Below are 13,352 nucleotides of genomic sequence, written 5' to 3'. Positions count from 1 at the left end.
TGAGAGAGGGAACACAAGTAGCGGGAGTGGGAGAGGGAGAAGCAGGCTTCCCGTGGAGCAGGGAGCCCGATGCGGGGCTCGATCCCAGGACCCTGGGATCATGACCTGAGCCGAAGGCAGACGCTTAACAACTGAGCCACCCAGGTGGCCCATTATTTTCTATTCTTTACATCCTTTTTAAAAAATTTTCGAGGGGAGTAGGGGAGTTCTAGGTTTTCTAACTAACAAAACCAAATTATCCCTTAGAATTTTTTACTCTGTTGATTGCTCTTATCTTTCTTTATGGTTTAATGTCAGTGTTGTATTGGCTGCAATCCCCTGTCTCTCACCAGACTCTGATGCAGTGGACTATAGAGTTCCACTGTGTGCTGAGTGCAGGTTAAATTAAGTCAGTCACATTTTACCCAGAAACCAATTTTCACTGGATCTGACAACCGTCCAGTATGCTATGAAAGCTCCCGAAGTATCTCTTCACTTCTACCTGCCTTATGTGTGTAACTGCTTACACTGCTCACTCCTATAAGGTAAGTCACGGGAGCCTCTTTTAAAATATATGACTTAATCCAGATTGGATCCCTCATGAAGCTATTGACTCAACTGTATGAAACCAAGTGAAGAAGATACTCGCATCCTAGGTAGAGGGCCTAAGATGAATATAGGCATCTTTGGAAAAAACCTGAGGTTATACATTCATTCAGCCATTAAGTTCCTTTGGGGAGATCTACATGTGCAACTGGACACTGCATCATAGGAGTGGGAGAAGTAGAATAGCAAATAAAATTGAAAGATGTTTCTTATACTTCCATAATTTATGAATCCTAGAAAACCAGCCTTTAATTTGGAATAATATGTAGCCAAAATGATGTTTACAATGAAGCCTTAAGAATATGACAAAATGATTAAATCATACATTAAATAAAAAAGCAAGTTATAAAATTGCTATTCTAATGATGCCTGGTATGAGCATATGGAATGACAATCTGTCACTGCTTTTCCTCCTGGCCATCCTTCCTAGGCCTGGGAACTTCTAGAGCCTAGACTAATTCACATTGCAATTGGAAGTTTCTTCTAGTCTCTCCCTCACTTTGTATCTGAGAATGTTAATGTAGGCCAGTCAATAGAACAACCTGGGTGGGGGAGGCTATACCTAAGGGAAGAACCAGCATCTTCTATTTCAAGGTACCACTCAGAGTCTCATCAGGAAATTAGATGGTGCACTCAAATGGAGTAATTAAGGAAAAATTAATAAGGAGACTGTTTAGAAAAAATACAGGCAGGATTAAGAGAAACCAGTAAAGAATGACACTGTATTCCAAGGCTAGTGACAGTGAAGAGTCTTCACCACTCCTGAAAGGTCAAGAGGAGTAAGTGGAAAGGGGAGTTGTAGGGAAGGAATATCAAACAGAAATTGTGGCCTTTGGTAGAGGCACACAACCAACCTGTGGCATCTTGGCCAGACAAGAGCAAGAAGAATGAATACCCCAGCTCAACATTCCTGTCCTTTAGTCTTCTATAGGTACCCACCATTGGGTAAACCCAATAGGAAGCCAGAAGAAGGTACCCTTTAGTTTATGAAGATTGATGTCTTGGGGCAAAAAGCATGATGGAAAAGGGTGAGGAATAGGTCCAGAGAGACAAATCAAGAAATAGCTAACACAACTCAGTGAGTAACTGAGACCATGAGACAACTTTAGAAAGATTAAAACATTTTTCGCTCTAGGAAATTATATATTTCCAAATGAAAAATTTTGTCATTAAATTTAAAAATTATGATGTTGAAAATACGGTATGAATCTACTGTGAACTATCTTTTTGATTTCACTTTGAAATTAAATGCATTTTTGAACCATATGAATCATTTAGTTTAGTCAAATACATTTTGACCAGTTTTTTGAGATCTGAGCTGCCTCACTAATAAAACATTTGAACAGTTTTGTTGTTTGAATATATGAATGAGAGAATGAATGGTGGAATTCCCTAGGAAAATTCTCGATCATTGGTGACATCCTTGACTGGATTTTGCTGTGTTTTTGTTCATAATGTTACTTTCTTCACCACAGTAGTCTCTGCTTTCAACATCTAAGGAGATCAGTCTTGTTTTTCAAAAAATGTGCCTTGAGGCTCATGCTAAGTTTTACATTAAGGCTATTGGGTAGAAAAATTATTTTCTGATGATGTGGCATAGCTGATTTTTATTTAGAGTTATTATGTTATCATTTATAAATAACTCATTAAATATATGTGCCATGGTCATTTATTGCAGAGAAAATTGATACTCCTTTTTTTCAGTCCAACAGATTGATAATAAACATGTAATAGCAGAAACTTTTTTTGTAGGTCATATTAAATTTTGTTTTTTTAAAAATCACTCCTTCTGCATTTGTTTCCTCTTTATCTAATATACTCTCGAAATCTCTATCTTTTAGCATATAGTTCTGATTTTATTGATATCACATAATCACATAAAGATTTTTAATGATAAAAATTATCTTTGTCAATTATAGAAACCAATGTCTTTTTTTTTTAATTTTTTTATTCTTATGTTAATCACCATACATTACATCATTAGTTTTAGATGTAGTGTTCCATGATTCATTGTTTGTGCATAACACCCAGTGCTCCATGCAGAATGTGCCCTCCTCAATACCCACCACCAGGCTAACCCATCCTCCCCACCCCCCTCCCCTCTAGAACCCTCAGTTTGTTTTTCAGAGTCCATCGTCTCTCATGGTTCGTCTACCCCTCCTAATTTCCCCCGCTTCATTCTTCCCCTCCCGCTACCTTCTTCTTCTTCTTTTTTTTTTCCTTAACATATATTGCATTATTTGTTTCAGAGGTACAGATCTGAGATTCAACAGTCTTGCACAATTCACAGTGCTCACCATAGCACATACCCTCCCCAGTGTCTATCACCCAGTCACCCCATCCCTCCCCCCACCCCCCACTCCAGCAACCCTCAGTTTGTTTCCTGCAGTTAAGAATTCCTCATATCAGTGAGATCATATGATACATGTCTTTCTCTGTTTGACTTATTTCACTCAACATAATACCCTCCAGTTCCATCCACGTCGTTGCAAATGGCAAGATTTCATTCCTTTTGATGGCTGCATAATATTCCATTGTATATATATACCACTTCTTCTTTATCCATTCATCTGTCGATGGACATCTTGGCTCTTTCCACAGTTTGGCTATTGTGGACATTGCTGCTATAAACATCGGGGTGCACGTACCCTTTCGGATCCCTACTTTTCTATCTTTGGGGTAAATACCCAGTAGTGCAATTGCTGGATCATATGGTAGCTCTATTTTCAACTTTTTGAGGAACCTCCATACTGTTTTCCAGAATGGCTGCACCAGCTTGCATTCCCACCAACAGTGCAGGAGGGTTCCCCTTTCTCTGCATCCCTGCCAACATCTGTCGTATAGAAACCAATGTCTTCTTAATGCTGTAGGTATCAAGGGCCACTGGAGAAGAGGAGCTAAAGATAAAGAACAAATAAAATGAGAAACCGTGATTTATTTTTAGGTACTGTGTATGGTGAAAGTCTGATGATACATAGACAAAACCAGGTCAAACCAGAGATGGAAAAGGCATGGCATCTATGCTGTCACATATGTCCCTCTCCCGTGGAGGACAGCACAGCTAGATCACAGCACTGCTTGTACTCTAAATCTTACTGCACTTTTACCGCCTTGCTCATTCTGGTGCTATCACCCTCCCAATCATGACTTCTAAAAGTGCCCCAAATATTGGAACTGTTGGTTCAGTACCTTATTTTCCAGTGGATATTACCTTTGACAATTGTACATTAATACTCTGTAAATAAGTTAAATGAATGTGCTTTCTTTTCTGTTATGGTTACCTTAAAAACATAGTATATGCTGTGATTTGGAAATGTAGAATTTAAACATGAAACTTTACTCAGTGTCACTGACAGTTATCAACCAAGGAGATTTGGAGTGATAAAATACAATTTATAATAATAATCATCATTAAATCTTTTATAATTATTGCCAGATACTGTGATTAACAATTAGCAGACATTACTTAATTTGATTCTTTTAAAAACTGTAAGGGGCATTATTATTCCAGTTTTACAGCTAAGGAAACTGAGGTTCATAGGATCCTGTAAGTTACCCAAGATCACCCAGCTATACCCAGTATATATTCTATAGTCATAATATACCCATTATTAAGGGCATAATTTTCACAACAATTTTATTAAAAAAGTATCACATTAATGAGTAAACTAAATTCAGTGAAGATTATCACATAGGTGCCAAAGTTATAGCTGAGAATTGAATCCAAGGCTGCCAGGCTCTGAGTTAAGTCATGCTCTCTCCCACCCCCAACCAAATGTCTGCCTAATAAAGTCATGAATTTAACAATTCATTATATGCCTAACTTCTCAATGAAAACTTTGAGAGTATTTGACTATACACTTTCTAGGTTCAGAACCTGCTTCTTCACAACTTTCAGATAGTTCCCAATTTGGACAGTAAAAGTAAGCATTCTATGTGCATTTTATCCATCTGAAGGTCAAAGGAGGAGGTTCAGCTGATTCAAAGTTGTGTGTGTGTCTGGAAATAGTGGAGATCCTCGGCAGTTATAGGTAAAAAATGGAGTCAAAATCAGATCACACTGTAAATAAGCAAACAATAGGAGAGCAGCATTTGAAATAATAGCCACATTCACATCGCAGCTCTCCATCAGCTGGGTGCTGAGAAACTACCTCAGTAACAAATGTCGCTAGAGGTCTGAATGGCATTCAGAATGGCTCCTTGGCTGCTGGCTGAAATCCTCATCAGGGCAAGCTCCAAAAAGAAGTTATTTCACCTAACGCCTGTCGACTTCTATTAGATCACCCTGGGCATTAATTTCAATTTCATGTTTCTGCACCATAAAAAAGAAGAAGAAGAAAAAAAACCTCTTATGTGCCAAAGCTTAGCTGCCAACTGTTGGGAAAAGAATTTGATTTCTATTGAATACTGCACTTTGGAATGAAAGAAAACATTGTCTAAATGAAGCTGAGGCTCTCAGTCACCTATGCCTATATTACTGTGAAATCAATTATGTGAGCTCTTTCGAAAGTTACTGATTGTAGCAAATTGAATGGCCTTCATTTCAGCATAATTTGGAGAGGTTGATGTAATCAGAGACCTTACACACCACAGTGAGATACAAGATTCGTGATACTCAGATGGGAAAAAAGCTACAGTGGTTAAGCTTGTTCCGTACCTTCCGCTTACCGGCTGTAACGCTTTCATAAGTACAAATGAAATTGTTTTGATGAAGGCGGTGATGGTTCTGAAGGGATGTGTGAGGGGGTAAGGGAGTGGAAATAAGGTTGCTAGAAATCGCACTATTGTCCTCATATGCAAGGAGGCTGCACAATCTAATCCTAGGCCTAATTGGCTGCAAATGAAACACTTTAAAATCAGATCTTGAGTTCTACCCCAGAGCTGAGGTTCAAGCTTAGATGTGACAAGAGGTGAAATGCTTGATTTTTCTTGCTGTGAATGTTTGTTCCACTTTACTCTTTTGGAAGTCTAGAGGCCCAAATCATTGCTCTTCAAATTATAAATTGATTATTTCCAACCCCAGGATGATTTTTGTCTTGAGAAAATTCCTGGCAGGTTTGGTTTCATTACATTTGCCAAAATGAAAAGTACTGTATGCATTTATATATGGGAAACAGCATGTTTGCAATCAAGTGTTTCTGCTTTGTAATCGGTCAGTTGGCATTACCCAGTGCTGAGACAATATGGTTTGTTCCGAATTAACAGCGAAGTGACTATACCTCATTGAGAGTCTGTGAGCTATATGAGCACATGTTACTTGGCCTTTGGGAGGTACAAGATGCTAAACAATAATGTACTTCTTGCAAGGTGCTTGGGAAACGTCTAGCTTTGAGAATTAGTGTGGCTTTGATTTAGATAGGCAACAGGGCTCTTTCCTTTGTATAAAGAAGTCTGCATTTGTTCTGTCTTTACTGATTTCAAAAATCCCAGCTCAAGGAACAGAAACTTGGTGACTGTTTTCTCTGAACACTGAAGATAACTTCCTTATTTGGAACTGACTCTTAGTCGTTGAGAGACCTTGATGTAGTGAGAGGAAAAGGACCTAGGTTCAGTCTTAAATCCTTTGCCTTGAGTCCATGGTTTACCTGACTGACTGAACTTCAGTGTCTTCCCATCTGCTTCGGTAGATATGTGGAAAACTAGTGGAAAACTATTTTGTAGTTTAATTGAAGGATACATTGCAAAATACATGTATGTTAGTGGACATGTAATAAGGATGACAAAATAGCAGTTGTATTATCCACTCAACTAGATTGTAAGACCCAAAAAGCAATGGTCACACTTTTGTCTTTACATAGAATAACATCTAAAACATATTAGGTGTTCATTTATTTCTTGATTGATACAACATATTTTATATAGAAAACTGATTAGATTTCAAAAGCTTTTAGTTCAGTCCCAGATCTAACGGTGTACTCTTGGAAAAGACATTTATTTTCTTTCTATATAATCTAATATATAAATAAAAAGTATATTTAAAAGCATTTGTAAGTCTTTCTTTAAAACTAAATAGTGAAATACAAAAATTTACTTTATAAAGTGAAATTCAACAATATTTTAATGTCAATGTGTGTATATAGGGAATTATATATTAATACATGTATATATATTATGTTTTTGGATGCCCATCATCAGCTGGACCGGCTTCCATGTATGGTCTCAAACACACACACACATTCTCCCACATGAAAACTTTCTATACTTTTAAGCTGCTTGAAGCAAGATATCTCTATAATATTATATCCTAATTTAAAAGTATAATATAATAAATTTTATTGAGAAAACATTAATCATCAGCTAAAGAAACAATGGAAATTAAAGACCAGTGAAAAGTTAAGACACCAAGAAGGAAATAAAGGTAATTTATTCAGGATTCGGGGTTAGAAAATGACTTTGTCTGAAAAGTACTACTAAGGAGGCAGAAGAGCTCAAGGCTTTCTTGATCCACAGACATACATGCTGGTAAGTACCAACCCCTGGGGCAGTTAGCCTCTAGCCCCAGGGAAGTTAGGTTGGACTTATTCAGATTTAGCTGGAATCAGTATGCATTAGGTATTAGTCTGTGTTCTCCGAGAAACAGAGCCAATACAAAACATAGAGAGATATCTATCTATATCTGTATCTACGTCTAGTGAGAGAGAGATGGAGAGAGAGAGTTTTATTATAAGAAATTGGCCCACACAATTATGGAGGTTAGGAAGTTCCAAGATCTGCAGTTGGCATGGTATAGACCCAGGAGAGCTGATAGTGTAATTTCAGTCCAAATCCACAGGCCCGAGAGCTGGGGAGCCAATGATGTAAGTTCCAGTCCAAATTCAAAGGCAGGAGAAGACCAATATCTCAGCTAAAAAACAGGCACACAGAGAGAGAATTCTTTCTTACTCAGCCTTTTTTCCTATTCATGCCTTCCACAGACTGAATGAGCCCCACCTTGGGAGAGGGCAATCTGCTTTATTCAGTCTGCTGATTTAAGTGTTAATTTCATCTAGAAACCTCATAGTAAGAACAAACTGCTGCTCCTTCTGTAATGGAAGTGTCCAGAGTCATTCATTTGCTACCAGGTAGCTGGTTGATCACCTCGAGTAATGATGCCATATTAGAGACACAGTATTAGTTTCTGGTACAAGCAAGTTGGGCACTCGGAAGTGGTTGTATCCAGGTTGATTTTGGTGAATGGAAGTCTACGTTTTTGAGTCCACACATAATATCTATCCCTGTCACCATGGCCTCTTTTTTTATGAGCCTATTGGGCAATGGCAGAGGTGGCTGGGGAGAGGCTGGCTGATATCCACAGAATGGGTCATCCTATCCACTTGACTATTAAAATCCTCTTCTTTGGTGAGCATCCACATGGGACACAAATATAGTCCTATTTTTTGCCCATTCAGAGATGTCTCTCCACATACCTCTTCCCCAGTTGCCTTGTCACTGATTTTCCAATCCTGATCCTTCCAAGGCCCTGACCATCCATTGGTCACAGCTCATAAATCATTATACAGTTACATGGCTAGTCATTTCTCCTTTCAAGTAAAGTAAACAACCAGGTCCACTGCTCAAAGTTCTGCCCACTGGGAGGATTTCTCTTCACCACTATCCTCTGGGAACACCCGTGGCCTAGTCAAGTTAACATATAAAATTAACCATCACACAGCATTCCTCTGCAGAAGGAAGAATATTACCACAGAGCTGGAATTCCATGCCTCACCACTCCCTCTATTGGAAACTAGACTCATGCCCAGTCACAGCCATAAAGGACTACCATTATTCTATTGTCATGTGCACTTGGGTTGAAATAAATGCTAATGCCATTCCAATGAGAAAAAAAAATAAGCAAAAACCAGAAATAGGGCGCCTGGGTGGCTCAGTTGGTTAAGCGACTGTCTTCGGCTCAGGTCATGATCCTGGAGTCCCGGGATCGAGTCCCGCATTGGGCTACCTGCTCAGCAGGGAGTCTCCTTCTCCCTCTCCCGCTCCCCCCTCTTGTGCTCTCTCTATCTCATTCTCTCTCTCAAATAAATAAATTAAATCTTTAAAAAAAAAACAGAAATATTAATAAAACAACATTATAAGGGAGATTTTTAATGACTTCAAGGTAAAATTATTTTAAAAATAAAACCGAGCAATATGCACATTTTTACATAGTGTATACTAACTATACTGACCCTATCCCTCTACTGTAAGAGATTTTAGTGGATTTCTACTTTGCCCTATATTTTTTAGCTTATATACTGAGAAATTAAACATACACATATGCACAATTTAAATCCATCAATTCTATCATTCAATCAAATATTTACTGAAACAAGTGAAAAAGCATAAGATGTAACTTTTGCTTGAGATTATTTTATAATCATCTAGGGAAGAAAATCAAACACAAAGAGTGGAGAGAAATTCAACTCTGTTTAATCCATTGCTAAATTTTGTGGAAGAGACAATAAATGTCATAAAGAGGAGAGTCAGATAGGGTGTGGAATATTTAACAAAGGAGAGATTGGGACATGAAATGAACCTTAAGGGATACCTGGAAGAGGTGAAAAGGCAGGAAAATATCCTTGGCATGGATAAAACACATTTAAACTGGATAATGAAAGTGGGCATTATATATTAATATATTAATGCTATTTTAAGATTCTGTTAGAAGCAACTTATGTCTTGGATAAAAAAACACAGTTTAACTACATTCTAGCTCTTTTATCTCCTTTATCTGAACATCTTTCGTAGCACATACAGTTCGTCTGATAGTGTAATACATAAAACGTCTAAGCATATTTCTTCATGTAAATCCAGAAGTTGCCATTCTGCTTTTCTCTCTCTTACTTCATATAGGCAGTGTTGTTATGATCATTCTTTTTGAAAATAAGTATTTTGGCTGCATTTATTCCATCCCATAATACCACACTCAGTGTCTGTGCTCACTCAAAAATAAATGCTATCCACATTATCCAAATAAATTTATTTCACTTTAAAAACGATCAACATGGGGCGCCTGGGTGGCTCAGTCGTTAAGCGTCTGCCTTCGGCTCAGGTCATGATCCCAGGGTCCTGGGATTGAGCCCCGTGTTGGGCTCCCTGCTCTGCGGGAAGCCTGCTTCTCCCTCTCCTGCTTCTCCCTCTCCCACTCCCCCTGCTTGTGTTCCCTCTCTCACTGTGTCTCTCTCTGTCAAATAAATAAATAAAAATCTTAAAAAAAAAAAAAGATCAACATGTCCTGCTCCATATGACTCACATGATAGTCTCTACCAGTCCAGGACCAAGAATTCACCCCTGAACTGTCAGGGCTTTTTCCTAACATAATATTGAAAAGATCAGAGAAAGAACCTAAAATAATTGGATAAATATTATTTCTAAAACTAATATTTTTAACAAACCAGAGCTCTTTAGGTATAGAATAAATCACCTCATGAGTGCCCTGTTAGTGAAGACATTCAAAGAGAGATGGGTTGACCTGTTTGTTCTTTCCAGGCTGCTAGAAGAGAAATTGTGATTTAGACCAGGGTTTGGACACTTCAAGACTCCTGTTCTCAGCCATACCGTCCTAGCCTCTCACTACTCCCACTGATTTTCAGACTTTCAGTTTCCTCATCTTAAAGATGGACATAATCAAACCTATCTCATTCTTTTGCCATGAAGATTAAATTACATAGTATCTTTACAATATTTAATTCAGCATCTGGAATCCACTGTAATCCACCCCCACTATGTCACCCATTGTTACTAGTTTCGCTGAAAAGATAATCGCTCCCAAATGCCAAGATACAGTTAAATGCTAACACCTCCAAGATCCTTTTCCTGATTCCCCTAGTTGAAAGTTTTGCTTCCTAAATGTAATGCATAATTGTATTTGTACCTCTGTTAATATTTATCACTATCTAAACATGTATTTAATTTCCTCTGCTTCATTGTCAACTTCTTGAGAACAGGGACCACAGTGCAATTCATCTGTGTATCCTCAGGAAATGAAAGGGTAATAATAATGCATGGTTATTGAGGACAGATATGTGTCAGGTACTCTCTCTTTGGCTCTTTTACTCTTCTCAATGATCCTATGTCAAAGGTAGTAGTATTATTACTAGTTTATAGGAAAAACAACAAGAAGCCCGGATATTTAGGCAGCAACTTGCTGAAATCACATAGTTACTGAGAACTTGAGCTAGGTTTTGAAACAAGATTGTCTAATTCCAGAACTCATCTCTTAACCTTTGTATTATAAATGTAGTGGTCTTGACCTGAATCTAGCCTTTGGCAGTGGAGATTCATTTTGCTATTTCTGTAGTAATAAACCTGCTTATCTTAACTAGGCAATGGAGAGAGTCCTAGATGGAAGCTGGCATAGCATTTTCACATGGGGGGGTTAGTGACAAAAGATCTAGCCAAAACAGAGCAGTGTCAGCTGGGAAAGACTAGGTCCAGACATAAACACTGTGGAGGCCTAGTGGTGGACACAGGCTTCGCTGTAGGAGATAGGCAGGAAGGAAGATTGAACACTGAGTCCAGAAAGAAGAGTTTCAGACATTGTGTCCAGACAAGCAGCCACTATCAGGCAGATCCAACAAGGAGAAAGGGGAGTATCTTAACTGGCAGATGAAGCATGAATGTGTTTCAGAAATAGAACCATATGCAGAAATCCGGTAAGGTAGTATTTGAAGTTCAGTTCTATGGCTGATCTATGGCTCTTTCTCTCAGAGGAACTTATTAGAGGAAGGTACATTTCTGGTCCTAGAGGAACTATATATCAAGACAGGGACAGAGGTTGAGAATATAAGGCAGGGATCTAGTAACCACAAAAGAGAAAGAAGTTGTTGATTTCATCTCAGGATCAAGACAGACATCTTGTGTGCTAGAAAGAGGTACAGGTCAGAGACAAACTAGAACCAAACCACTGTTGACATGATGCTGAACCAATTGAGCTATTTGCATTGTAAAGCCAAGCTTTTGGTAGAGCTGAAATTATGTTCAGTATGCCTATATCACTGTAGACTTTTGAGGAAAAATAACTGAGTAGGTCCTGATGGGCATATTTTGTAGCGAGAGCCAAACCAACTTATTGAATCCTATTGAAATTAAAGCCATATTAAAATTTAATGTAAATACCTAAAAGAGCTTTCTAGCAAGCCCATAACCAAGATTCTATCTCTGACAGATAGAAAAGACAGACTATTCAGAAATAATGACAGCATTTCTATTAGTATTTCAATTATAGCTTTGTTTTTCAAATTTTGACATTTCTCAGAATTACCCAGAGAGCTTGTTAAAGCACAGGTTTCTGGCCCCACCTCCAGAGTTTCCGATTCAGTATATCTATGGGGAGGCCTGATAATTTGCATTTCTAACAAATTTCCATGTGATACTGATGATGTATGTCAGAGATCACAATTTGAGAACCCCTGAATCAGAGTAAAACTTTCCTGAACTGTCATTAATAAGAAGTGATCCAAAGTCACCAACACTAAACAGGGAGTAAAAAACACTACAGAGATAAAGACAGACTTATTCAAATATGAGATTCCTTCATGGGATTTGAGAAGTCTGAAACTTTACTAGATTCATGAATTCTCAGATTCTGAAACTTCCTTGTCCATATCTAGGATACCTGCTACACCTCCCAGTTTTAGTAGTGAAACTATAGTATCTTCCAGATATGTCCTCAAATGGGCTTTTACTCCAGCACTATTTTCTTTCCACCCACATGTTAACATGACATATTAAATTATCTTGAAATCAGTAAGGTGTCCTTCCAAACATCCCTGATTTTCTAATTATGCATCTGAATTTACCTAAAATTTTTGAATCATACATTTGATATGAAGAAAAATACTGGCAAATAAGATGATTTTGAACGGAGATATGAAGAAGAGAAGTGAGGCATAATCACATTTCCACAAGGATTAAGTCAGGACTCACAGCAATGGCAGAGTTGGGGAGCAGGTGTCCAGCATTAATCCACATAGTCTCATGACATTAATGGGAGTCCGGTGGCTTCATTCCCAAGCACCACTTTGAACATTCATCCCAAGATATGAATTAGTACAATGTAGTTCCTGCACTGCTGGGTCTTATTGCTTAATTAATGTGATCATAATGACAGCGGTGGACTCTAAATTTTCCATGTCACTTCATGTCCTATAAAGTTTCAATAAAGTAATGAGCTTCAATAGTAGATGAGTCATTTGCATGTGAGAGTTTAAGTGGGAAGCTTAGAGGCAGTGTCCACCATTAAAAAGAGGTTATGCAAAGATACTGGCTGAGAAAGATATATGATGTATACTAAGTTTTAGTATTGATGGATATGCATCTCAGAGCTAAATTCCAAGAATTAACTTATCATTTATTTGTACCATGTCTCCATTGAGGAGAGAAATAATATGTTAATTCGATATATCATTGACTATCAATTTTTCCTTTAAACAGGTGGTTATAAATTCTATGTATAAGATACTGCCTTATAACATTCTGGGTGTGGTGGAGTTGGGCCGTGGGAATAAGTAAAGTATGTATACTGTATCTACCTACAATTACATACAGAAACAGTTTCCTCCATGTTCCTAGATTTACTGTCCTTTCCCCGCCTTTATATCCTACTTACCATCTGTTTTCAGACTGTTGACTGTCTCTTCTTCTCAAATTTTTCTTCTTGCCAGTCATTAAAGTGTTTTTGTCCTCCAACTATAACCCTGACATTACCCTTATCCTTTGTTCCTCATTAACACAACACTTCAGTATAAGGAACCCCCTGGGTTATGATCTTGACCTTCTTCTCTGCCTCTTCT

The sequence above is a fragment of the Mirounga angustirostris genome, unplaced genomic scaffold (assembly GCF_029215605.1).
Source record: "Mirounga angustirostris isolate CCGP_5_RB_7025 unplaced genomic scaffold, mMirAng1.0.hap1 SCAF_14, whole genome shotgun sequence".
NCBI classification, from domain to species: Eukaryota; Metazoa; Chordata; class Mammalia; order Carnivora; family Phocidae; genus Mirounga; species Mirounga angustirostris.
This window is presented reverse-complemented; position numbering follows the sequence as displayed.